Source organism: Microcaecilia unicolor, chromosome 8 (genome assembly GCF_901765095.1).
Source record: "Microcaecilia unicolor chromosome 8, aMicUni1.1, whole genome shotgun sequence".
Lineage (NCBI taxonomy): Eukaryota > Metazoa > Chordata > Amphibia > Gymnophiona > Siphonopidae > Microcaecilia > Microcaecilia unicolor.
This window is the reverse complement of record NC_044038.1, coordinates 123,768,699-123,795,510: the sequence shown is the minus strand read 5'-3', so window position 1 is coordinate 123,795,510 and position 26,812 is coordinate 123,768,699.

The following is a 26,812-nucleotide window of genomic DNA, read 5'->3' as shown; positions in this document are numbered from 1 at the left end:
GAGCTCAGCTGGAAATCCGGCAGAGGATAATTCACCGATCTCTTCTCCCTAAACCTCACTTATAAAGAAAATAACTGGATGCAAAACCTTACAACTCCCTGTTTGTCCAGGAACTGGTGACAATTAATCGGTTCTCAATACTGTGGCCAAACTTTCTAATTGAAATAAAATCAGTTAAAGGTTTTCTCACTACAAAACCTATTTCTCACTGTTAATTCCCTATTATAAACTGTTGCAGAAGAAGACTTTTGCACTGCATTCAGGGATCTCACACAGTAACCCATTCCATATTCAAATGGTGATTCAACATTCCATCTCACAGACTTCCCATAAAAACATAACATTTCCCTGCACAGCTATCAGATCTATCTTGAGAATACAGCACACTCATACACAGGCAGTGCTGGATTTTCTTTATTCTGAAGTCAGATTCCAAACCTTGTATTCCAAATATCAAATTCACCTTCACCCTCACAACCTGAGTCTCAACTGTTTTTCCTTATTTTATAAAGAGTAGGCAGCCATGTGTCCACTTAATACCTTAGCATACAGATTCTCATTCAAACTTCCATTACCTTAAATTCCCTATAGATTAACCATCCATTCACTGTATGCAGAAACATACCTTCTCTCCCCTCAAAACCAAATTAAATATGGTTTAAACTTTCTCACAGCTTTCTATTAGTACAGCTCTCTCTCACCCAAAACACATCAGTTTTCCCCACATGAATTCAGCAATACAGCCATGAAAAGGCAGTCTTGTTTATTTAAGTACTCACTTTCAAACTGGTACACACAAGCATAGGGCTTAATTACTCTTCCAATCACTTAGTTCACTGTAAAACCATAAAATATATACTTTCATTTCTTACATTTCACACACTCAGCCAACGTTTTATTCTGTCTCACTCTCCATGTTCACAGCCCTGGTCTCTCTGCTCACTCCAGCAGTCTCCCTGGCAACTCACCCCCACTAGAGGAACACCTGACATCACTCAACCAATCAGCTTGTCAGCTAAAGACTGTTTTTTTTTCTCTGATCTGTTTAGAATCTCTCTCCCCCATAGAAGTTACTGCAAAACTTCCTACACAGAGAATTTCAAAGTTAATTTTAACCTGACGTGTACCCAAAACAGCAAGAAAACATTTATAATACAATCCCCACTTAATCATGGTTTATTTCTTGAAAAATAAAACCATATTTAAGAAACATCTCACACTTTCTTCAGCTAACTCTATTAATAATTCCCAAACTAAACTTTAAACCTTTTACAGCCAGCAGCATCCATCAAAACCCTGGAACAGCCCCCCCCAGAGCCCCAGGAAAAAACATTTAATATATGTTACCATATATTACATTTCGCCCATACTTAAAAATTAATATTGTCCCCAATATTACCATTACACCCACTCTCTCACCAACCATTTCTTCATAACATTGTGTACAGTTAAGAGAGTCAGACTTTTGAACAAGTTTCCATCAAAAATCTGTTACATTCAATTTTCACTTCTGTTCATTTAACTGTCTTCTTAAGAAATACAACGTAACCCACTTCCATTTTGTACCTTTATGACATTCAAATTATCACCCACAAGTGCAATGACTTTATCTGGTTGTGCTTCCCAAATGTCCTGAATCTTGTGTCTCCCAGTAAATCTCTGTCTCCTGAGCACTACCCACTCTCCCTCTTGCAGATCTTCAGCTCTGGATATCTTATCATACTGCTTCCTCATCTTCTCATTTTGAAGTCTTGCAGTCTCTCTGGCCAACTTCTGTGCACATTCCAAATTCTCCCGATGTGAATTCATCCAATCTCCCAGGTTTCCAGTCAAACCTGTAACATGATATGTCGAGCTATCGGATATTTGATATAGTTCAGGGAGGAACCTCGACCAACTTTTTTTCTTGTGTTTGGGGAAGGTACGTACAATCTGGTGTAGAGTCTGGTTAAATTTCTCTTTGATTAGGGATGATTCAACTGCTGGACCCTGTCTGACCACACTGACAAGGCTATCGGAATAGGGAAGATCACATGTCCTATCTAGAAGTGAGCAGTTAAAGTCTCGAAAACTTGGTTCTGTAGCTCGTTTAAGGTCACCATCTTCTTTCTGACCTTGCGCCTCAAGTTCCCAGAGACTCTGTGCCATTGCCTGCTGCCAGTTCTGTTTCTCCCTCTCACGGTCCAGTTCAGTCTGCTGCAGCCAGTCCATATCACTCTGGGAACTTTCAGAAGTCTTGTTTTCTTTGTTTTCATCAACTTCTTTGTCATGTCAATGAAATTAGAAGGACCTTGCTCAGACGGTGCAACAGGTTTTGCTATTTCCATCGACTCAGAATTACACAGCATTTTCTGCCTCTCTTCCCCTCCAGTTCCAGTATCTGGGCTACTTGTGGGCTTTTCCTCCTTCTCGTGGCTTCCAGAATGCAACATTTCCTTCTTGCTCGTTTCCAGCACAACTACCATCACTTCTTCTTCACTCTTCCCACTAAAGTTAGCATCTGAGGGTTTACCACTCTCCGGTTTGTTTGTTTTTTTCTCCACGCTTCTGCATAAGCAGGGTGTTAACTACCCCAATCTTATTGGGCAAGTTCATTCTTCTAGAAGCAGGAACCAGAAACACTCCTGTACTCTTCCGTATTTGTTGACACTTTCCAATCAGGATCTTTTCCGACATTGCAGGTATGATTTTACCCACGTTTCCCTGTAGCTTTACCACTCCATCAGATTCCTTAATCTTGGTGGAACGCTTCTGAGATATATTGGACAGAATCCCCGCAATCTTCACGGGTTTTAAGGTGAAGCAGGAGAGATCCTTGAATAGCCCCTCCAGATGTTGCAGCACATTCTTTCCTACTATTCCTTGAATGGCGTTACTCTCCACCTGTCCATCACAGAAGTTATCTTTGACCATAAAAATACATCTCTCAGGCACTAGCTGTCCCAGACACTGCACATCTGCATTGATATATCCTAAGACAGGAAGGTTTGTGCCATTTACTGCCACTAAAGTCAGTTTACTTGCATCTTGCAAACACTCGGTATTAGCAAAATGTTTATAGAAAAAGCTAGCCAAAATTGTAGACATGCTAGAACCTGTATCCACAGTGCAGAGTGTTTCAATACCATCAATTTTCACTTTTAACAATGGACTGGATCCTATAGCCCTTTTTCCAAATAGTTTCTCTTTCTTATCTTTGCTACAAATGTGTTTCTGCACCCGAACAATAGATTTGGGATCACTTCTCTTCTGAAGTCCAGACGTTTCACCTCTATCATTCCCACTCTTCATACAAGCTCCACTGGGAAGGGAAGGGAAGGGAAATGGGACTTGATATACCGCCTTTCTGAGGTTTTTTGCAACTATATTCAAAGCGGTTTACATATATTCAGGTACTTATTTTGTACCAGGGGCAATGGAGGGTTAAGTGATTTGCCCAGAGTCACAAGGAGCTACAGTGGGAATCAAACCCAGTTCCCCAGGATCAAAGGCCACTGCACTAACCACTAGGCTACTCCTCCACTCCACTGGTACTTGGACCTTCTGCATTGGCCCTGTCTACCACAGGATATGTCCGATTTATCATCTCATTTAAGCAATTGCGTGCCATGTGCCCTGGTTCTTGGCACCTGAAGCAAATTAATTCCCCTGAATTGGTTCGGGAAGGCCTCCACTTTTGATTGTTTCCTGAACCTCCACCTCTGGAGTCAGAATATCTCATATTATCTCTCTCTCTCCTTTGACGACTCCACTCTTCTTCTTGTCTTTCACGCATTCTAGAAAACATGTTCTTCATCTGTTGCATCATTGCTACTGTAACAGATTCCTCTGACCGGGGACGATCACCTGTCTCCTCTCTGGTTCTCTGTAAAATTCTTTTGGGAGAGAACTCCCAAGGTGCAAGTCCTCGTTCTTCACCCGTCCACCGGATTGCGGACTGCATCAACTCTGAAAATGAACCGGCGGGATTATCTTCATTCCTCTTGGACACTTCTTTCTTAAGCACTTCATCACGCAAACCAATAATAAATTGTTCTTTCAATGTTTCCTCAGAATTACCCACTCTTCTATGGTCTCTCTTCTTAATTGCCTCTAATTTCTCTTGCAGTTTATAGGCAAAAACCCGAATTGTCTCTTCCTCTCCTTGCCTATAGTTATAAAACTCCTGAATCCTGAGACCCAATGCCACTTTGTCTCCTTATACTTGTCTCAACAAGTCATAGATGTCTTCCACTGAACAATCTCTTGGGAGAGAGTATTTGACCGTATCCAGGGCAATTCCTCGTAAATGATCCCTGATCACTTCCACTTGGTCTTCTACAGGAACGCCTAAAATCCTCAACCTAGACTTCATTTTGTCTATCCAGTCTTCAACTTTTAAATCTTCAGGACCTCGTGGGAACCCATAGAAATCCGGTACTGTTTGATCTTGCGGGATAACCACTGTATGTGTCAAAATTTGGGGAACAGCATGAGTCCCTTCACCCTCCATCTTCTTTCTTCTAGGAAGATTGGGGTTGCCTCAGAAACAGAGATGTCCGGGAGAACAAAAACCCAGAACATTTACCCAAAATAATACACAACCACTGCAAGAAAAATATATATTTTTCAACTTTACCAATGGCAGAATTCTTCCAAATCTTCCGCCGCTTGCACCAGACCTGCAGGACTAAAGTTCACTTCAATAAACCCCAAAATTTATCCAACAGGTACCCCCAAATCAGGAAAACTCCTGCCGACTACGCCAAAATCTGTTACCACCCCTCTCGGCTGGACTGTAGTGATGTGCTCCCAGATACCTGATGGTTGTAGTCGTGGCGAATATCCAGGGAACACACACTCACAGCTGAGGGAGTGGAACAAATAAACTAACCTCGTACTTTACTCTCAAAGAATAAAGGAGGAAAAGAAGCTAAATTTAGGATTTGTTCCTGAACTGGAAGAACCACACCTTCAGATTTACAAATTATCTTTTTCTTTATTGGATACAAATGCAAGCACATTTTTATTCAAATAAACTCACATTCACAATTAGTGTGAGGCTTAATAGAACTGCAATAACATATTCAACATTCAAATGTAGAACTACATGTATACCCTTAACTTTGTTTCACCTAAAAAGGCAGAAAAGAACCTTTTCAGAAAAGTATTTAAAATGTCTTTTATCAAAATCAGATATTTGTTGTTATTCTCTTTCTTTGCTATTGATGTCAGAATGTGAGTCTTTATAGGTATTATGGATGTTTGTGCAAGGATCTCACTTGAACCCAGAACACTTAGGCAAGTCAGGAAACATGGATTTTTTTTTATATTTGATGTTGTTCTGTTCTTTAGTTTTCCCTTAAAATGTTGTAAACCAAAAAAACTTATATGTCCTTCAACACCCTTTGCAAATATCACTTAGCTGTGGTTGAATTTATTTAGGTGAGGTCTTTCTTGCGTTGGAGCTCAGCTGGAAATCCGGCAGAGGATAATTCACCGATCTCTTCTCCCTAAACCTCACTTATAAAGAAAATAACTGGGTGCAAAACCTTACAACTCCCTGTTTGTCCAGGAACTGGTGACAATTAATCGGTTCTCAATACTGTGGCCAAACTTTCTAATTGAAATAAAATAAATTAAAGGTTTTCTCACTACAAAACCTATTTCTCACTGTTAATTCCCTATTATAAACTGTTGCAGAAGAAGACTTTTGCACTGCATTCAGGGATCTCACACAGTAACCCATTCCATATTCAAATGGTGATTCAACATTCCATCTCACAGACTTCCCATAAATACATGACATTTCCCTGCACAGCTATCAGATCTATCTTGAGAATACAGCACACTCATACACAGGCAGTGCTGGATTTTCTTTATTCTGAAGTCAGATTCCAAACCTTGTATTCCAAATATCAAATTCACCTTCACCCTCACAACCTGAGTCTCAACTGTTTTTCCTTATTCTATAAAGAGTAGGCAGCCATGTGTCCACTTAATACCTTAGCATACAGATTCTCATTCAAACTTCCATTACCTTAAATTCCCTATAGATTAACCATCCATTCACTGTATGCAGAAACATACCTTCTCTCCCCTCAAAACCAAATTAAATATGGTTTAAACTTTCTCACAGCTTTCTATTAGTACAGCTCTCTCTCACCCAAAACACATCAGTTTTCCCCACATGAATTCAGCAATACAGCCATGAAAAAGGCAGTCTTGTTTATTTAAGTACTCACTTTCAAACTGGTACACACAAGCATAGGGCTTAATTACTCTTCCAATCACTTAGTTCACTGTAAAACCATAAAATATATACTTTCATTTCTTACATTTCACACACTCAGCCAACGTTTTATTCTGTCTCACTCTCCATGTTCACAGCCCTGGTCTCTCTGCTCACTCCAGCAGTCTCCCTGGCAACTCACCCCCACTAGAGGAACACCTGACATCACTCAACCAATCAGCTTGTCAGCTAAAGACTGTTTTTTTTTTCTCTGATCTGTTTAGAATCTCTCTCCCCCATAGAAGTTACTGCAAAACTTCCTACACAGAGAATTTCAAAGTTAATTTTAACCTGACGTGTACCCAAACAGCAAGAAAACATTTATAATACAATCCCACTTAATCATGGTTTATTTCTTGAAAAATAAAACCATATTTAAGAAACATCTCACACTTTCTTCAGCTAACTCTATTAATAATTCCCAAACTAAACTTTAAACCTTTTACAGCCAGCAGCATCCATCAAAACCCTGGAACAGCCCCCCCCAGAGCCCCAGGAAAAAAACATTTAATATATGTTACCATATATTACAATAGTCCTCAAACAAAATCTGTGAACCCCTTGTGTAGGGTACAGGCCCACTGAATCTCAGTCTCATGTAACACCCTTGCTCAGAATATCTGTATCCTAGGTCACAACCAAAACATGTGTCCCAACGTAGCAGGTGTACCAAGGCACTTTGAGCACACTTCTGATCCTGCAAATTTTGCCCTATATGCCTGATATGGTTTGTATTGTAGTTCCCACAATTGTGCATTGCAAGTGGTTTTATATATCTGCTGAAGACAGGTTTGAATGTGCTGGCCAGACAGTTGTGTTGAGAAATCCAAGTTCCAGTGGCTTGCGAAGTGTGTATAATCTAAGTCTGATGAAGAATCCTGTAGGTATTTATGATGAAAGGCCAAGGGTACAGGGTTTTGAGAATTCAGTGTGAGCGCGTCACTCAGTGTCTCCTGCACATCTTCACACAGGTCCTCCCACGGGAAGCTATTTACCCACGGGAAGCTGTTTATATAGTGCTGTAATTGAAAATATGCAAAATAATCTTTGGAGGGCAGATGATATAACGAGTGCAAAGTTCCTCAAAAGGCTGCAATCTACCATCTTTCGTGAGTAACTGGAACAAATAATGAATCCCAAGGACTTCCCAGTGAGCAAACACCAGAGAGTCAGTACCCGCTGGAAAATCCAGGCTGTTCCGGATTGCCAAAAAGGGGGACACCGCCGCCAAGAAGTGATGTCGTCTGCACAGCCATCTCCAAGCTGCTCAAGCTGTTTGGATGAACAAATTACGTCGAAGATATGGTGGGGAGTGCTTCGGTATGGTGTGAAGCTGCCAACTGAAGTGAAATCTGCAAAAAAGGTTAGAATTCCATTCTAGACAGAGAGAAATCATTCACATTCCTAACCCAATCATTGATATGTCTCACTATACAAGCCACTGTGAGGTATCTCACATTTTGTTATGACTGGAGATGTGTGAGCCCTTGTGCCCCGACTGAGCACGGCGAAGATGGAGAGATGCCGTACTCGGTCAGGCAGCCAGACAACCCCTAGCTTCACCTGGGAAGCGACCACCATTCACCGAGAGTTGAGCCCTCAGCTGCAGGTGGCCACCAGGACTTCTGGAACCGGCGGGGTTGCACAGCCGCAGACCAGGATGGCAGGAATACAGACACAGTCCAGCACCAGAACTCCGAATAGGCAAGAATAGTCAAAAAAAACAGTCCAGGGTCAAGGCAGGCAGCAAACAAGCGAAATCCAAGAAGTAACCAAGGTCCAGTACACAGGAAATCAGGAACAGAAGATAGCCGGTGAACAGCACTCCGACAGCAACTCCTCAGAACACTTGAGGCCGAAGCAAAGAAGGCCTGGAGGCAGTGCTTTAAATAGTGAAGCAATCAGAGCAAACCAAAATCAGGTGCATCCAACATGGCAGCCCCCATAGGAGATCCTCCCACGACCAGATATGGAGTTCCTTCCTGTTCTCGTTTAGACAAGATGGCTGCCCCCTCCTGAGCTAGCCAAGATGGCTGCTGCTCTTGCTCCAAGCTGGATGACGGCTGCCAGGTTAGGAAACAGAAACCGACCCATCCCGGAGAAGTGTAGCAGAGCGTAACACATTTAACAAGCCCAAACCCCCATGCAATTTAGGTTTTTGTAAGTTCAGAATGGGTAGGCAGGCCCTCTTCCCCTGCCACAGATATGCCTACAACATCCTGTTTAAAGCACTTTCATCTCTTGTACGTAAATACAAAGGAAGCATCTGGAAAATATATAGCCACTTTGGGGCACAAATCATATTAAAAAGTGCTATGACCCCAACAGAGAAATAGGATAAGCTCGCCACAAAGTAAGGGTCTGCTGTAAGGAGGACACCAATGGCTGAATGTTGCAGGCATATAATTCTGACAAATTGGCTGGTATGATAACTCCTAAGTATTTGATCCAATCCTCCGCCCAACTAAAAGGCCCCATGCCACGATCTAAGCATTGTAGGAGACGACGGGAGGGCTACAGATTTAGTAAAGTTAAGTTTAAACCCTGAGAGAGCACCATAAGAAGAAATCAGTTGTAATAATTGGGGGATAGAAAACTGAGGATTTGTGAGGGTTAAAAGTAGGTAATCGGCAAAAGCCATAACTTTAATCATTTGGAGGGGCATAATCTAATCGAACGGGGAACCCAAGTTTTCCTGAGGGCATCCTCACAGGACGTCCCAATGAAGGGGCGGGGAAACCTGTATTATCGAAACAAGATGGACGGCCATCTTTTTTTTTTGATAATACGGTCGGGGACGCTCAAATTTCAACATTTAGACTGACCTTAGAGATGGTCAACATAAATGTTGAAATGGCCGACCCTTAGAGATGGTCGTCCCTGGTTTTCGACAATAATGGAAACAGAGGAATCCCATCTCAAAAATGACCAAATCCAAGTCATTTGGTCATGGGAGGAGCCAGCATTCGTAGTGCACTGGTCCCCCTGACATGCCAGGACACCAACCGGGCACCCTAGGGGTACTGCAGTGGACTAACTGATGCACTAACTGAACGGAAAAAGCCCTTTCCTTACCGATCCCTTAGCGATTCGGAAAGGAACAGGCATGCATGAAGGAAATCGCATGCAAATGAGCTGCTCACTGCTAGCTCATTTGCACATGATTTCCTTCCTAAGGAGGGGAAGCCAGTGCAGAGCAGCCAAGCATTATGCGTGGCTGCTCTGCACATGCCAAAGATAGCTTCATACATACAGACAAGCTGCGTGTATAATAGCCGTCTACAACCTTAATAAATTGCCGTCTACAACCTTAGAAAAATACAACCTTTTCCACAACCTTAGAAAAATACAAGTCCAGGTGAAAATGTCCAAATGCTCATTAGGGACGTCTTTTTTTTTTTTTTTTTTAGAGTATGGATGAAGGACGTCCTTTGTTATGCCTCCGTCCCTGCAACTGCAGTTGAGGACGTCCAAATGTGGATGTTTCTGTGAGAAGGACGTTCATGCCTTTGCTATGCCTCTGACACCCCCTTTATTTATTTGGATTTTGGATCACAAGTAGCAACAGTGGGATTTGAACTGGCCACCTCTGGATTGCAAGAACAGTGCTCTAACCACTAGGCCACTCCTCCACTCCACTCCCTTGACATATGGCCGTCCCTGTGTGTGTGTGTGTGGGGGGGCAGTTCAGGACATCCAAAATGTTTGAAAGGAAGGACGTCCACGCCTTCGCTCATGTCTCCACTGACCATACACATACCTCCCCCCCCCCCCCCCCCCCCCCCCAGGGACCTGCATACTGCTGCGATGGACCTCAGTATGACATTTCAGGCTGGCAAAAAAAGTTTTTTTAAAGTTGTTTTTTCTCGGGGGTGGGAGGTGGTTAGTGACCACTGGGAGAGTCAGGGGAGGTCATCCCCGATTTCCTCCGGTGGTCATCTGGTCCGTTCGTGGGCACCTTTTTGAGGCTTGGTTGTAAGAAAAAATGGACCAAGTAAAGTCGGCCAAGTGCTCGTCAGGGACGCCCTTCTTTTTTCCATTATCGCTCAAGGACGCCCATCTGTTAGGCACGCCCCAGTCCCGCCCTTCACTATGCCTCCAACACTCCCCCTGGGAACTTTGGTCGTCCCCGCAACGGGAAGCAGTTGGGGACGCCCAAAATCGGCTTTCGATTATGCAGATTTGGGCGACCCTGAGAGAAGGACGCCCATTTTCCGATTTGTGTCGAAAGATGGGTGCCCTTCTCATTCAAAAATAAGCCTGTTGGTGTTCTATCATGACACCCTCCATTCCTCAGTGTTACATAGTGTGCAAAGTAGCGGTTCAAGCGTGAGAATAAACAATAAAGGGGAGAGAGGGCATCCTTGTCTCATGCCACGAAGAAGGGGAATGTATCAGTTCGGAGCCCATTGACTAGCAAGGCGGCTCTGGGATCCGCATATAATGCAGTCACCGCCCCCAAAAAACAGCCTGAGACCCCTAGGTAGGTGAGAGTTTCAAATAAAAATTGCCAATGCACGCTATCAAATGCTCGCTCTGCATCCAAACTGGCTATTACTAGGGAAATTCCTTTCCATTGGCAATGGGTAAGGGCCATCAACAACTTGTGGATGTTGAGAACAGATAAGTGCCCTTTAACAAAGCCAACCTGGTCCAAGTGAATGTACTTTGGCATCCCCTTCTGCCAACCTGGCAGCCAATAAACTTAGATAAAATCTTAGTTTCAACATTTTTTATTAGAATATTTGCAATGTCATTATACTTTACAACATACCTTGAAACAGAACATACATCTCTGTCAACCATGTATAACATCAACTTCTGTAAACATCATTTTACATATCGCCCCCCCCCTCTTCCCTCCCTCCCCCCCCCCCCCCATCCCCCTCTTTGGGGTTGAGCATACTGATATGTAATTTATTGATCGTGGATTAAAGAATTGTGCAATAAAGTGATATCATCTACTAATGTCTCATGTTTTTTAATGCTATTTCTAATTATTCTAATTCCGTTCTTTGTCCTTTCTATCGCTTTAATGTCCAATGTTCCCATCAACACTATATATCCAATCTATCATTATATACTGATATCTCTCCCCGCTCCCTCCCTACTTATCCTATTATGTGTATATTGATCCACTACAATTAACACAGTTATTGTTACAAAGTGTTGAGAATTCGGCTTCTCCCTCTTTGAGTCATCCCATCCAAGTAACACCCCCAAATTTTAGGAAATGTATTTTTCGTTTGTGTGTTCCTTTCGCTTCTCTTGCTTCCGAGGTCAGCAGCTGATGTATCTGATTGCACCAGTGCCAGAAAGTTGGTGGATGTGTTGAAGTCCAATGCTGCATTATACATTTTCTTGCCACCAAGCACACTTTACAACAGAACATTATTCTTTCTGCTTTTAATCTAGGATATGTATCTTGTATATCCAGTACTAACATCAGTGGATTCATTTCAATTCTACTGTTCACAGTAGTAGATAAGAATGCAGCTATTTGTCTCCAATACCGTTGTATTAATGGGCAGACCCATATTGCATGATATAATGTATTATCTGTCCCATTACATTTCAAACAGGTAGCCGTCTGGATTCCCCCCGATCTATACAATTGCATCTGTGTAAAATAAGCTCTATGCAGCATTCGCAATGTGCAATTCCCTAAGACCTGCCCCTCTATTATCCTGGGAATATCTTTTATTTGTGTAATAATATTCCATGTTGTCAGTTCTCTTCCCAGATCTACTTCCCACCATTTCCGAAGTTGATCATCTCCCTCACAGGCACCAACTCCCATAGTTTTAATGTATATTTGAAATGGATGGAGCATTCTCAGAAATGCCTCATAGAACTTATAATCCGGTCCCCTAATTTCTTATTAAGCTCTTCTCTGTTAAGAGTGCGTATATAATGATGTAATTGATAATGCGCAAAGTGATCCTTCCAACTTGCATCCTTATGGTCTTAGCTGTGTTTACCTTTTTTTATATGCCCATCGTCCCGTATTACATTCTGCAAATTAACTATGCCATTTTGTCCCAAGTAACAAATGTTTGGTTCTCTATTCCCGGTAAGAACATCGGGTTACCCCTGGATTGTCAATAGTTCTGTGACAGATGGGTCTCCCCCCAGTAATTTTCCTAAAAATCTCCACGTGCCTCTGATGGGCAGCAACAATACACTATGTCTAATTCTGTTGGGAAGCATATTATTCTGAGGTATGTAGTAACATTATAGGATTATATGGAGCAAAGTAAGCTTCTTCATATTCAAGTGGAGTATGGGTTTGAGTGGGAAAATAGCCATCTCTCACCTGCCGTAGCAAGCAGGCCATATATAATACTTAATGTTTGGAATCCCCATTCCCCCTGTTTCCATCCACCCAATAGGAATTGCTGCTGAAGTTTAGCTCACTTTCCAGCCCAGCCAGAAACGCTATCACTAGTTATAAAAATATTTTATGTCTAGTGTTAAGTTGCAGTGGCAATGTTGAAGGGCATACACCCATCTCGGCAGGATCACCATCCTCGCGAGAATATCCTTCCGCCAATGACACCATTAGGTTACTCCAGGAGTCTAGTTGTTGCATTGTCTGTTCTCGTAGCTTGTTAATATTTAACCTATATAAGTCCCTTGTGTTTACCGGAAGCAAGATACCTCGATATTTTAAAATGATTGTTTGCCCATTTTAAGGGGAAGTCTGTTGGCCAAGGCTGTGGGCTTCGCAATTTATAGCTAGGGCCTCTGATTTATCCAGATTTAATGTGAACCCCCGAGTATTCACCAAACTCTCAAAAGATTTCCAGTAGATTATTCAAAGCATCTCTCGGGCTCGTTAAATCACTAAGAGGTCATCAGCAAATGCTGCCACTTTAAAGTTCTGTTGTTGTATGTCCACTCCAGGCACTGCTGTACATTGTATATGTCTCTAATTAGTGGGTCTAAATATAACGCAAAGAGTAATGGCGACAATGGGCACCCTTGTCTCGTTCCCCTTCCAATATGAATTTCCTCCGAGAGGTTTCCATTGACCATTACCTGTGCAGAGGATCTTTATACAGTGCTCTCACCGCCTGCATAAACTTTCCCTGCAATCCATACTCTTCCATTACCGAATACAAGAAGGGCCATTCCACTTTGTCAAACGCCTTTCAGCGTCAAAACTAACTATTAAGGCTTGTTCTTTGGTATGCCCCAAGTGTTCCAGTGATGTCAGAACTTCGTCTAATATTCTTTGTTACCGATCTATCCTTCACAAACCCAACCTGAGCTTCATGTATAATCTTAGGCAAAACTCAGCCTAGTCTATTTGCTAAAACCTTTGCGAATAATTTAGCCTCGTGATTGATTAGCGATATGGGTCTATATGATGTTACCAATTGCACATTTCGGTGAGGTTTAGGAAACACTATTATATGAGCTAGGTTCAAGTGTTCCGGCATTCTACCACTTTCTATCCACTCGTTAAACACCTTAGCTAATGTAGATATTATCGATTCCCCCATTACTTTATAAAATTCTGCTTTATACCCATCAAGGCCTGGTGCTTTGCCTAGTTTACTATGTCCTATAGCCCACGTAATCTCATCTTCACTAATTTCAGCATTTAGTCGACTGCGGTCATGCTCTGTTAACTTCGGGGTCTTGATATTTTGCATATACATTTCCCCCGGAAGTCCGTTTTGCTCTGTGGACCTATATAGTTGTTGGTAGTATGTTTGAAATGCCGTTCTAATATCTTGATTGGTATGCATCAGGCTCCCTGTCTCATTTTTAAGAGTAGTAATGGTTCTGGATGCATATTTAGGGGCAATAACTGGTGCCAAGAATTTACCTCCTTTACTCCCATGCTTATATAGTTGATAGCGATAATAGACTTGGAATTTCACTTCTCTATCGTGAAGTAAAGAGTTGAGGGCGGTTTGTACTTCTAGTATCTCTTGTCTAAGTCGAGGGCAAGGATTCAAACCATATTGTCTATTTGCTCCCCTAAGTTGTTTCTCTAATCTTAATATTTCCCAATCTCTTGAACGTTGAGTAGTATAGTTTATGATCTCGACTCTTAAAACTACTTTTGCGGCTTGCCAATAGTTAGTAGTTTCTGTCACTGACCCCTCATTAAAATGTTTATATTCCGCCCATTTCTCGTGTAGGTGTTCTTTAAACTTCACATCTTTTACTAGATAAGTTGGGAGCGTCCATCCCCTTAGCCTCTCTTTTTCCTGACCTCCACTCCAAGTCAAATATGCCGCCGCATGATCTGAAATGACACACGGTCCTATGTCTGCATCTCTAATTGTTGTGAAGAGTGTGCGCGAGACTAGCAGATAATCTATCCTAGAAGAGGTTCCGTGTGCTCTCGACATATGTGTATATTCCCTGGTCCCAGGATATAGCGTCCTCCAAACTTCTATGAGATCTAGCGTTGTACAAAAATCAAGCAGTCCCCTAGTATTTGTTCGTTGAGCGGTTCCAGGGGGTGGGAGCGATCTAATTGAGGGTCCCAAGTCATATTGAAATCACCCCCTAATATTATGGGCACCAGTTCCAATTGCGTAATTTTTGCTACTAGGTTTTTATAGAATTTAAGGTCTAGGACATTTGGTGCATATATACTGCCCAACAGAATTTTTTGTCTATTAATTGTAATAAGGGAGAAAATATATCGTCCCTCTGGGTCCTTTACGATCTTATGTATTTGAGTTGTGATTCCTTTTCTAATAAGAATAGCCACCCCTCTTTGGCGCCCTTCTGCTGCTGGAAAGGCCAAGTACTCCCCCACCCACCATGTATTCAATTTAGCATGTTCGATGTCTGTCGGGTGGGTTTCTTGCATAAATACTATATCAGCACGAATTCGTTGAAGGTGTCTCAATATTTTTGATCTTTTAATGGGTGAGGGAATGCCCCCGACATTCCAAGTTACAACCTTAATTTATGTGCCTGATGTAGCCCATCCATGTCCATATTTGTGTGCTCTTGGTGCCTGAGAGGAGCCAGCCCAGCCTCCGGCTCCCCTCCCCATTACCTATTATCCAGTTATGAATTCTTTCTCTCCACTCATATAGCAATTGTAGTGTCAGATTAGCTCTTTCTCTCTTTCCCTTTTCCACCCCTATACCCTCCCCCTCCCTAAATACCCTCCTCCCCCCTTTCTGTACCCTCTTTATTCCTTGCGGAATAAGGTCACTTCCAACGCCTCTCCTCATTCAAATATAGATCATATATTCCAATACGTATCTTTCCCCGTGAAACCCTATCCTTAATGGCTCTTCTCTATCTAATCTTATCGCCTCCCATTGACCCCTATGATAGTTGTCCTATACCTCCTTCGCTTCTCACGTAAGCCAAGTGCTTCTATATCCTCTCTTTGCCTGTTTTTCCTCCCACTCTACAAGTGTGAGTTAGCCCTCTTTCTGCTTATTGTACATATCAACACTTAAACCTTATAAAACAAACCAGAATTATAAACATCATCATAATCAATTCTAAACTTATGTGTAACATTACGTTTCTACTTTCAGAGATCTGTGGCCTCTGTACGTCCCGCTGGCTCAGCTGTTGCCATTTTAGCGACCATTGGTCTTCTTCTTGTGTATCAATTCGCTCGGTTGGTCATTCAGGCTCCCATCCAAAGTTCCAAATCCAAATCGGCAGCAGTTGTAATCCAATAAACATCGCTTTACCGGTCATATCTCTTGTTGATTCTTTAAGTTCTCTGTCGGTGTTGTATTGTGTTTAATCTCAGTCTCGTATCGTTTCTCCATATTAGCTTTCTATCTCCACTGTTCATGTCAGCAGTTTTGAACTGTAATTTAAATCAGCTAGCAATTCACAGTTTGATATTGTTTGTCGCAGGTCCAAACTCTCCCTGCTCACTCTCTATTCATCTGGGTCCAATGCATTTACTCTGCATGCACGTGGTGAAGTTAGCGCTTCATTTCTCTCCCTCCAACTGTTGTATAAATTCGTTAGCTTCTTCCGCTGTAGCAAAAAGCCTGGTACCCGATTGATGATTCACCCTCAGCTTGGCTGGATACAGCAGGGAAAATTTGATCTTTCGCTTTACCAAGTCCGAGCATATCGGGGAGAATTTCTTTATTTGCGCTGCTACCACGGCCGAATAGTCCTGAAAGCAGAGGACTCTTTGATTGCCGCTGTGGAGTTCTTTGCCACTTCTCATCGCTTGTAAAATAGCATTTTTGTGAGCAAAGTTTAGAACTTTACATATAACCACTCGTGGCCTACCTTCTGCCGCTTGTCTAAGGCCCAGGCGATGTGCCCGCTCGATTCAGAGCAGGCCCCACGTGTCTGGTAACTGAAGTTCTTTGGCCAGCCAGGTTTCTAAATATCCCGCCAGGTCTCGTTCACCTTGATCTTCGGCGAGCCCTATAATTCGGATGTTATTTCACCTCGATCTATTTTCAAGGTCTTCAATCTTATCGGAGTAAGTATTAATTATTTTTTTCAATCGATTTACTTCTGTTTCTATGTTGTTCATTTGGTCTTCTGTATCACTCACCCTTTGCTGATACTCCGCCATATCTACTTGAATCTGATGCACATTATCATGTAAGGACTCCAACTTACTGTCCAGCGTGCTCAGTTTTCTTTCCAAGATAGCTTCCAGCGCCTGGGTGACCTCTCCTACAATTTCCGCGGCCCATGCGGACCCCTCCGCCGATGTTCCTGGGCTCGCCTGAGCCACCATTTTGTCATCCGGTGGCTGGCTCTCTTCTTTCTCTTTCCTGGTCGTTTTAGCTGCCATATTCGCCAAAAACCTCTTTTCGCCGATCTCTATATGTTTTGTCAGATTTTGCTGTTAGTTTTGGGGGTTTTAGCTTGATTGAGGACAATTATTTTACAAGATTCTTGAGGAGAAGGCAGGAGCAGCGCGATTAGCATCCTCTCCTGCTCATCGCGTCACGTGACCACCTTAGATAAAATCTTAATTTGAACATTGATAAGTGAAATTGGGCGATAATTCCCAGGTAGATCTCTAGGGCGGTCTGGCTTGGGAAACAAACAAATCAGCGCAGTATTTTCATGCTCTGGAAATCTCTGTGTCTCAATCAAATCCCCAAAATAATCCACCAGGGTTCCTAGTATCTGAGTCTGCATCAATTTATAGAACTCCCCCGCAAAATCATCAGGGCCCAAAGCTGAATTTAGTTTAAGACCATTAATCACTTTTTCCACTTCTTTGGCTTTGAGAGGATCATTGAGGGTAGCACGAAAGTCTTCTGAAAACCTGCGCACCCCCAACTTTTCTAAATAGGCTTGAATGGTAGTCGCGGATGTAAGGGGCACATAAGGGTGGGTATAGAGCTCCCGAAAGTGGGTCACAAAAACCTCTGCAATTTCATTTAGTTTTGATGTGACATGTTCCGATGGTATCTTTATAGCTGGTATGTAACAGGTTCCTTCCCACTCCTTCACCACTTTAGCGAGTAACGCTCCTGCTTTGTTATCAAATCTAAAAAAAAATTTTCATACGAAAGAGCAATTGGGAAGTGCATTCATGGATGTGGGAGTTCAAGGCCGCCCTAGTGGCCTGCAAGTTATCAAAAGTACTTGGGGAGGGACGAGCCACATAGGACCACTTTGCCGCTCACAATTTCCATTCCAAAGTTACTATTCCATGTGCCAAACGCTTTTTGCGGGCACTGACGAAAGCAATAATGTGTCCTCTCAGCACCACCTTCCCAGTAGGCCAGAAAAGTGTGGGGTCATTAACATGCTGTTGATTATTCTGCACAAAGTCCTTCCATTGCTGCTGCAAGTAAGCAAGGAAGTTTTTGGAGTGATACAGGTATGAAGGAAAACGCCACCCCAAATTTTGATGTGGGTGAGAGTTGGCCTCCATGTCCACCCGGATCAAAGCATGGTCTGATATCTCTTCCGGGCCAATAACCGCTGACACAACTTGAGAAAACAGATCCCTACACACAAATAGATAATCTAGACGGGAGAGGGACTGGTGAGCTTGAGAGGTGTGCGTGTAGTCTCGTTCTTCAGGGTGCAAAAGTCTCCACGGATCTAGCAAATCTAAAGCCCTGCACAAAGACTGTAGCTCGCTCTCCCCCCCTGCCCCACTCGAGTAGTCATTGCCTTGAAGCGATCCAGCTCTGGATCAAAAACCATGTTCATGTCTCCTGATACTACTAGCTGATAAGCAGCATATTTAAGGCATTATTTTGTGTTTAAATCTTCTTTATTCAAAAGATCGACACGTATAATGCAATACAACAGAAGGTATTTTCTAACATAAACAGTTAACTTTATCGAACCCCCTTCCCTTCCACTCCCTCTCTTAACTGTCTCTCCCCTAACCTCTCCCCCCTCCCTCTACGAACCTCCCCACCCCCCGCCCCGCACAGGATTTTCAGTATGTGTAAGCAATGACAAAGCCCAGTGATCCCTTAATTTAAAATTCTGCTCCTAGCTATGGGTTGCAAAGTGTCCCAAAAGTTCGCCCATGTCTTTTGAAGATGCTTCCCTTCCCTAGAGGACATGTCTGAAATTCCCCGTCTTTCCAGTTTCAATAACTCGATCATCAGAGTTCTCCATGCTCCCACCGAAGGACTCTTAGTATCCCGCTAATGTAACAATATAGTTCTCTTTCCCATCAGTGTGGCTCTCTGCAGAAATGCACAAAAACCTGGCGGGGCCGGTCGTATATAATTGTATTCCTCAAATAACATTAGTGGCCATTGTTTGATTGTGCAGCCCCAGTACCGTTGCAATTCACCCAGAACCTGGGCCCAAAATAGTCCAATGCGTGAGTAGGACCAAAACATATGTCCTAATGTAGCTGGGGCTTGATCGCACCACGGGCAAGCATCTGAGTCTCCAAAGCCTGCCTTATATGCTCGTGCTGGTGAGATGCACAGCCTAAGAGAAAATTTATATTGCATCTCCCAATATCGGGTGAAGATGGACCGCTGCTGTATCGAGGTCAGGAATCTGCACAGAATCTCAGCTGTTATCTCTGGCGTCAGGTCTTTGGCTCAACGTTCTGCTCCGGTGCGAAAATTGATATTTTCCGTCGTGTCTTGTAAATATCTATGATGGAATTTGAGAGGTATCAAATTCTGTGCTCCCAATGTCAGTGCCGTATTTAATGTATCTTGAACATCTTCACTCAGGTTAATCCAGCCCAATGCTGAGACATAATGACTTATCTGAAAATATGCAAAGCGGTCCATCTCTGTGAGTCCAAACTCCTGCTGCAAGTCTGTAAAGGGCCGCATTCTGCCTTCATCTGACACCAGCTGATAGACGTATTGTATTCCAAGCCTCCTCCAACGTTGGAAAGCCACCGAAGAAGATCCATCAGGAAAATCTGGGTTATGAAGCAGCGGTAAAAAGGGGGTAGCTTTCCAGTCAAATCTGTGCCGCTTGCAAAGCCACTTCCAAGCTGCCCTTGCTGATGCAACTAGGGGGTTCTGTTCTCTCCCAGTTCCTAGCCCTCCTCCCGGTGCATGTAACCTCCACCCTAAGTGTATAGCGGGAACCAATGCCCTCTCTAGGTCTATTACTGAGAAATCACCTGTCCCCACCAACCAATCTCTGATGTGCCTCAAGGAGCATGCTATCGTGAGGTATCGTATGTTGAGCAGCCCCATCCCTCCCTGCTGCCTTGGCTTCTGTATAACCTGAATTGGGAGTCTAGGCCTCTTCCCGTTCCACAAGAAATTCTGTATTAAACGATGTAGCGTGCGCTCCTCCCCCCTCCTCAGATATAGTGGCAGCATCTGGTACAGCCACTTAGGGGCTATCATCATGTTGAACAGACCTATACGGCCCAAAAGAGATAAAGGGCATGCCCCCCACAACTTTAGTAACCGCCTCGTGGTGGCCAATAAGGGTTTTACATTTACCTCATATAGTGTCTCCATGGCCTTTGGGATGGTGACCCCTAAATATCGAAGCTGACAGTCTGCCCACTGTAAAGGAAAATGGCCTCTCCATTCTGATTTCAAAGGTTCATCTAGGGCCAATGCCAATGATTTTGATTTATTAAGTTTATAGCCCAAAAGGTTCCCATAGTCAGTAATAGTGTGTAGCAGGCCTTCCAAAGAGAGCTGTGGGTTGCTCAGGAGCACCATCACATCATCTGCATAAGCAAGCACCTTAAGCTCTCTCCCACCAACCTCAATCCCTTTTATGCTCTCCTGTGCCCAAATCTTCACTAGTAGAGGTTCCAGTGTCAACAAAAAAAGAAGTGGAGATAAAGGACAACCCTGTCGTGTGCCTCTACCAATGTCGAACCCTGCCGTTCTGACTCCGTTAACCCGAATCATAGCTTGTGGGTGTGTGTAAAGCGTTTCTATAGCATTGAGGAACCACCCACTTAACCCTATGTCTCTCAAGGGTACCAAACAAAAAAGGCCACCCCACTTGATCAAATGCGCATTCTGCGTCTAAGCTCACCACCAACCTCTGGGCACTTGGGTGCGGGGTAGACAGCATAGCCAGGATCAGCTTGTGGGTGTTCAATACCGATTGGTGGCCCCGGACGAATCCCACTTGGTCTTCTTTAATAAGACTCGGCATCAGGGGTGCCAATCTCTCTGCCAGTATACGGGATAGTAGTTTAATTTCCACGTTAATCAGTGAGATGGGTCTGTAAGAGTTAGGTTGTAATGGATCTCTGGCTTTTTTGGGGATCAAACTGATTAACGCCGTGTTGGCATGTGGGGGGAAGTGACCCGTCTCTACCACCGTGTTAAGGTATTCGGTTAGTGGCCCTAGGATCTTTGTATTGAGCATTTTATAAAATTCTCCAGAAAGACCATCTGGCCCCGGTGCTGAATATAACCTCAGCGCTCCAATAGCCTTTTGTACTTCTTTCCCGGACACTGGAGCGCTGAGGGAGGTTAATTGGGCTGCGGGTATTTTCTCTAATCCTGCCTGCTTCAAATACTTCCGTATAGCCTCTTGGAGTCTCGAATTCTCTCGCTCCCCTCTATATAAGGTGGCAAAATGCTGATGGAATGTCTGCGCTATCTCGTGAAGGTCAGTTGTTATCCCCCCCCCCCGCCGGCGTGCGAAGCGCCGTAATGAAATGTGTCTTCCGTGCGCCTTTCACAAGCCTGGCTACTAAACCTCCCGCTTTGACTCCATATTTATGCAATTTGAATTTTTTGTATAGGAGGGATCTCGTAACTGGTTCGTGCAGTAGGCTACTGAGGGCAACTCTGGTGGACAAAAGTGTTTCGTAATTTGCCTGAGTCGGAGCTGTGGCATAGGTTCACCTCGCCGCTCTCAGCTGCCGTTCTAGAGCTACAACTCCTTGAGAAATTTGCCGATTCCGCTTGCTGGTGTAGGCTATAATCTCACCCCGGAGCACAGCCTTGGCCATGGACCAGAACAAGACTACATCCTCGGAGTGCTCCTGGTTATAGTAAACTCCTCCCACTTCTTTTGTAAATATGTTGTAAAATCTTTAGAGGCAAACAAGTAAGCAGGGAACCTCCACCCCGGTGACTGCTGGAAGTAGGATGCGAGTTCAAGATCCACCCAAATTAAAGAATGGTCCGAGATCTCCTCTGGACCTATAGCGGCATCTACGACCCTGGAGAATATAATCTGCGATGTAAAAATGTAATCTATTCTTGACTGTGTCCAGTGGACCCTGGATGTGTGGGTATAATCTCTCTCCTCTACTACTACTACTATTTAGCATTTCTATAGCGCTACAAGGCAGACGCAGCGCTGCACAAACATAGAAGAAAGACAGTCCCTGCTCAAAGAGCTTACAATCTAATAGACAAAAAATAAATAAAGTAAGCAAATCAAATCAATTAATGTGAACAGGAAGGAAGAGAGGAGGGTAGGTGGAGGCGAGTGGTTACGAGTCAAAAGCAATGTTAAAGAGGTGGGCTTTCAGTCTAGATTTAAAGGTGGCCAAGGATGGGGCAAGACGTAGGGGCTCAGGAAGTTTATTCCAGGCGTAGGGTGCAGCGAGACAGAAGGCGCGAAGTCTGGAGTTGGCAGTAGTGGAGAAGGGAACAGATAAGAAGGATTTATCCATGGAGCGGAGTGCACGGGAAGGGGTGTAGGGAAGGACGAGTGTGGAGAGATACTGGGGAGCAGCAGAGTGAATACATTTATAGGTTAGTAGAAGAAGTTTGAACAGGATGCGAAAATGGATAGGGAGCCAGTGAAGGGTTTTGAGGAGAGGGGTAGTATGAGTAAAGCGACCCTGGCGGAAGATGAGACGGGCAGCAGAGTTTTGAACCGACTGGAGAGGGGAGAGGTGACTAAGTGGGAGGCCAGCAAGAAGCAGATTGCAGTAGTCTAAACAAGAGGTGACAAGGGTGTGGATGAGGGTTTTGGTAGAGTGCTCGGAAAGAAAGGGGCGGATTTTACGGATGTTGTAAAGAAAGAAACGACAGGTCTTGGCGGTCTGCTGGATATGAGCAGAGAAGGAGAGAGAAGAGTCAAAGATGACCCCAAGGTTTCGAGCTGAGGAGACAGGGAGAATGAGAGAGCCATCAACAGAAATAGAAAACTGGGGGAGCGGGGAGGTGGGTTTGGGGGGGAAAATGAGAAGCTCGGTTTTGGTCATATTTAATTTCAGGTGGTGTTGAGACATCCAGGCAGCAATGTCAGACAAGCACGCTGAAATTTTGGTTTGGATGCAAGGTGAGATATCAGGGGTAGAAAGGTAGATTTGGGAGTCATCAGCATAGAGATGGTAGGAAAAGCCATGGGATGAGATTAATGAACCAAGGGAAGAAGTGTAGATAGAAAAGAGGAGGGGACCAAGAACAGAACCCTGAGGTACGCCGACAGGCAGAGGGATAGAAGTAGAAGAGGATCCACCAGAGTGAACACTAAAGGTGCGGAGGGAGAGGTAGGAAGAGAACCAGGAAAGGACAGAGCCCTGGAATCCAAGTGAGGACAGGGTATCGAGAAGTATGCTGTGATCGACAGTGTCAAAAGCAGCGGAAAGATCAAGAAGAATGGAGTATTCTCCATGGGTCCACCAAACCCATTTCCTGGCAGAATGTTCTCTAAGATGGAAGGGGCTGGTGATGAGCTTGAGTGTGATTGCCCAGAGTGATCTAGATCCGCATCGAGTGCCTGGTTCATGTCTCCCGCTAAGATCAGAGGAAGCGGTTGATGCCCTCGGTATCGGGCCAGAAGTTGGGCAAAAAAAAACGCTGGCGCCGTATTAGGGCCATAGGCTGACACGAGTAGCATCTCCCAGCCCTGTAGATTAATCTGTATCCCTACTATCCTCCCCTCGTCATCTTTGAACTCCAGTTTGGTATTGCACATAAGTGATTTGTGAATTAATATCGCTACTCCCCCTTTCCGCCCCGTGGCTGGTGAGCAGAACACCTCCCCCACCCAAGAACGTTTCAATTTTTCGTGCTTCTCCCGGGAAAGTCTCGTCTCCTGTAAGCAGGCGATCCCCACCCCGTGTCTTTTTAAAGCTGCTAGTATCTTAGTCCTCTTGACTGGGGAGGAGATGCCACCCACATTCCAGGAGATCAAGCGTACTTTACTCGATACAGGACTGAGTCTTAAAGTATGCATGTCTCAAGATGTGCTGTAAAACAAAGTCTCCTGGGCACCCAGCCCTGCCCCAAAGACTAATCAGGGCCTTTGCCCTCCTGCCCACTAAGTGTCCCATGTGCCTGCCGGTGTTAAACCCATCTCTGCCATGCATCCTAATTTGAGTACTTGTATCCTGTGTGTTCCCCATCCCTATCCAACCCCCCTCCCAAACCCCTACCCTCTCCCCTCCCCCCCCCCCCCCCCCCCCCCATTGAACCAATCTACGTCCCTTCCCCTATGCATCAACTGTAACTAATGTGTGAGGAGCCCCTTCCATGCCCGAGGCCTCCCCGCCCTCAAGGGAAACAGATCTGTCAAACCTCATCTCATGTTGAATTAGGTTGCTGCGGCAAGCTCCAGGCCATTTGATCACTCTCCCCCCAGCTGTCTATTCGGGTCCGCCGGGCGTTGCTCCAGTTCCGTAATGAATTCTTTCGCTGCAGTATCAGATTCAAACGATTTCCAGCGGCCCTCATGGCGGATTTTTAGCACTGCCGGATAGACAAACATGAATCGTGCATGCAGTTCTTGAAGTCGACGACACAAAGGTGTAAATTTTTTCCGACGCTCTTGAAGTGATGCTGAGTAGTCCTGAAAAATTCTAATCAGGTGTCCGTCATATTTCGTTTCCTCTCGTTTCATACGGTAACCCTGCAGAATCTCCTGTTTATGTAAGTAATTATGAACTTTCAGGATAACGGCGCGGAGGCCATCTTGAACGCGGCCTATATGATGCACCCTTTTTAGGCACAGGGCCCCCGTGTGATCCGACAAGGCAAACTCTGCTTTCAGCCAGTTCTCCACCACTGTGGCAAGCGCCGAGTCACTGATCCGATTTGGGCATGCCGATCAAACGTAAATTACTGCGCCGGCCTCTATTTTCTAATTCATCTACCTTGTCTGTCAACGCTGTCACAGTATTCTGCAGTTGACGGAATTGTTGTTGCATCGGGGGGCCTGCATCTTCTAATTCGGATACTCTGCGCTTCAGCTCCCCAGTCCGCTGTGATGTTTCTACCAGCTGTGCGTCAAGATTCTCGATCTGCGTCGAGATGCGTTCCAGCCGAGGTTCCAAAGCTTGTACCACTGCCGCAGTCAGTTGGGAGAGCTGCGCCTCCGAAAAAGCCAGCCCGCATGCCTGCAATTGTTGGCCTGCGCCAGGATCCGCCGCTCGCGGTGTGTTTTTTTCTTTCTTCACACTACGCGCCAGCATAACTTTTGAAGGCTTTTCAACAAATTTGTCCATCGATGGTATAGCTGCCAGGAAATGCTCTCTGACTAGTCTGAGGTGAGGTTTAAAACTCGTTTTTTGTTGATTTCGGGAGTTGGGCCTCGGAGAGCAGGGACACACGTCCTACTTTCTCAGCGCATCACGTGACTCCCTTAAGGCATTCTTTAATAACAGACTGCAAAAAGATGGATCTCTAGGGACCGGCCTGTACACCACCACTAGCACCAACTCCCTGCCATGTAAATTTAGCATTACTCCAATATAACGCCCCTTAAATCCTGAAAATGTTGCTTAGCTGTGCATTGCAAAGATTTATGCAGTAGTATAGCAATGCCCCCGTCGGCGTCCCACAGAGGAAGAACAAAAAACTTGCTCCACCCACTGACGCTGCAATTTTAGATGGTCTGCCCTACATAAGTACATAAGTAATGCCACACTGGGAAAAGACCAAGGGTCCATCGAGCCCAGCATCCTGTCCACGACAGCGGCCAATCCAGGCCAAGGGCACCTGGCAAGCTTCCCAAACGTACAAACATTCTATACATGTTATTCCTGGAATTGTGGATTTTTCCCCAAGTCCATTTAGTAGCGGTTTATGGACTTGTCCTTTAGGAAACCGTCTAACCCCTTTTTAAACTCTGCCAAGCTAACCGCCTTCATCACGTTCTCCGGCAACGAATTCCAGAGTTTAATTACGCGTTGGGTGAAGAAACATTTTCTCCGATTTGTTTAAAATTTACTACACTGTAGTTTCATCGCATGCCCCCTAGTCCTAGTATTTTTGGAAAGCGTGAACAGACGCTTCACATCCACCTGTTCCACTCCACTCATTATTTTATATACCCCTATCATGTCTCCCCTCAGCCGTCTCTTCTCCAAGCTGAAAAGCCCTAGCCTCCTTAATCTTTCTTCATAGGGAAGTCGTCCCATCCCCACTATCATTTTAGTCGCCCTTCGCTGCACCTTTTCTAATTCCACTATATCTTTCTTGAGATGCGGCGACCAGAATTGAACACAATACTCAAGGTGCGGTCGCACCATGGAGCGATATAATGGCATTATAACATCCTCACACCTGTTTTCCATACCTTTCCTAATAATACCCAACATTCTATTCGCTTTCCGAGCCGCCGCAGCACACTGAGCAGACGTTTTCAGTGTATTATCGACGACGACACTCAGTCCCATTTCTTGGTCCGTAACCCCTAACGTGGAACCTTGCATGACGTAGCTATAATTCGGGTTCTTTTTTTCCCACATGCATCACCTTGCACTTGCTCACATTAAACATCATCTGCCATCTAGCCGCCCAGCCGCCCAGTCTCTTAAGGTCCTTCTGTAATGTTTCACAATCCTGTCGCGAGTTAACGACTTTGAATAACTTTGTTTCATCACCAAATTTAATTACCTCGCTAGTTACTCCCATCTCTAAATTTATAAATATATTAAAAAGCAGCGTTCCTAGCACAGACCCCTGAGGAACCCCATTAACTACTCTTCTCCATTGTGAATACTGCCCATTTAACCCCACTCTCTGTTTCCTATCCTTCAACCAGTTTTTAGTCCACAATAGGACTTTTCCTCCTATCCCATGACCCTCCAATTTCCTCTGTAGCCTTTCATGAGGTACCTTGTCAAACGCCCTTTTGAAAATCCAGATACACACTATCAACCGGCTCCCCTTTGTCCACATGTTTGTTTACCTCCTTCAAAGAATTGAAGTAAATTGGTCA